The 1,320-nt window shown below is 42.8% G+C and overlaps 1 protein-coding gene across 2 annotated transcripts in view; it reads right to left on the reverse strand.

Moving 5' to 3' along the window:
• Window positions 1–1,320, reverse strand: part of nacc2 (NACC family member 2) — a 28,457-nt gene that overhangs the window by 10,775 nt on the left and 16,362 nt on the right. The gene's annotated exons all lie outside the window — the stretch shown is intronic.

Here is a 1,320-nt window from a genome sequence, read left to right on the forward strand (position 1 = left end):
ACAATTTATTGGATGACAATAGTAAAAAAAGAGGTTCTACTTTAGACTAAGTGTTTTTTTGTGTATTTTCTCTGAATCGTGCAAGACTTCTCTGCCAAACACCTACAAACAAGCGGAGAGAGACGTAAAGACTATTTTTTTGTGTATTCATGTATTGTCTTTATACATGAATTGCTAAATTAAACGATTGATGAACGTGTCCACTTTTTTGTCTCAGCTTATTCAGGTGACATTTTTGGTGTCTTCTGTTGTTACATTTTTTGACCAGCACATGGATGGCCTCACTAAATGTTGCTCTATCGATGTGGATAAGGGAGGACAGGAGCCAGATGTTGCAGCCTGTGACAGGGAAGGAAAGATAAAAGACAACAGCTAACAGAAAGGATAAGTTCCAGAAAGATGTGTGTGGGAGGATAAGAATGCAACATTGCTGTGACAGATGCATTTGTACAGTATGTGCGTACACACATTAAGTGTTGTGTAATTCTTGTCAGAGCAAAAACACAGTGGAGGAAGCTCTCTGACCTCTGCGCTGCATTGTGGTCGAAGAGACATGAAGACAGTAAACATTTGTGATTTCAAAATCTCATTTCATCTTTTCACCTCACAACACAATCTGTTAAAGAAATAAAAAAGCTGAGGCACGGCATTTGTATAACGGAGTGTGTCCCCAGAAAGTATCCAGACACACTGCGCTTCATGTGTTTTGCAACAAAAAAAACAAACGTTAGTGGAGAAAGTTATGCTAAACTGAGCAAACTTTTACTCTTCAGTCACAGCGGAAATATGAAAGCGAGGATATCACAAAGCGTTGAATACAGTGAGTCAGACTTTGGTTTAGAGAGCTTTTCCCCTGCAGTGTAATATCTGCACGGCACATACAGGCACACATGAGTGAGCACACACAAAAAGCACAGTCAAACGCAGGAGACACAAATCCGCAAACATACTAATGCAAACAGACATATACACACTCCCTCCCTTTCTCTTACACACACTCCAACACACAATCAGGTAATCTCCCTGTGCACACTCAGCAATACACATTCTGTTTGTTTGTCTGTCTGTCCCTCTGTGAACCTGCCAGACTGCTTGTCCATCGGTCCATCCATCAGTTATTGTCACTATTGTGTCCTTACATCGCCTCTTGCTTCTCCCCGCTCCCTTTTCTCTATCCTCCCCGCCCTGCATACCACATACCCACTGTCTCTCTGCCAATTAATGCACACAGGGCTGCATTGCAGTGAGGTTGGCGCGTGCCAGAGCAGCAAGCACAGTACAGAGTCTACAGACATGCATGTACGTGCCAGCCGGGCAGAA

The sequence above is a fragment of the Etheostoma spectabile genome, chromosome 16, assembly GCF_008692095.1.
Source record: "Etheostoma spectabile isolate EspeVRDwgs_2016 chromosome 16, UIUC_Espe_1.0, whole genome shotgun sequence".
Lineage (NCBI taxonomy): Eukaryota > Metazoa > Chordata > Actinopteri > Perciformes > Percidae > Etheostoma > Etheostoma spectabile.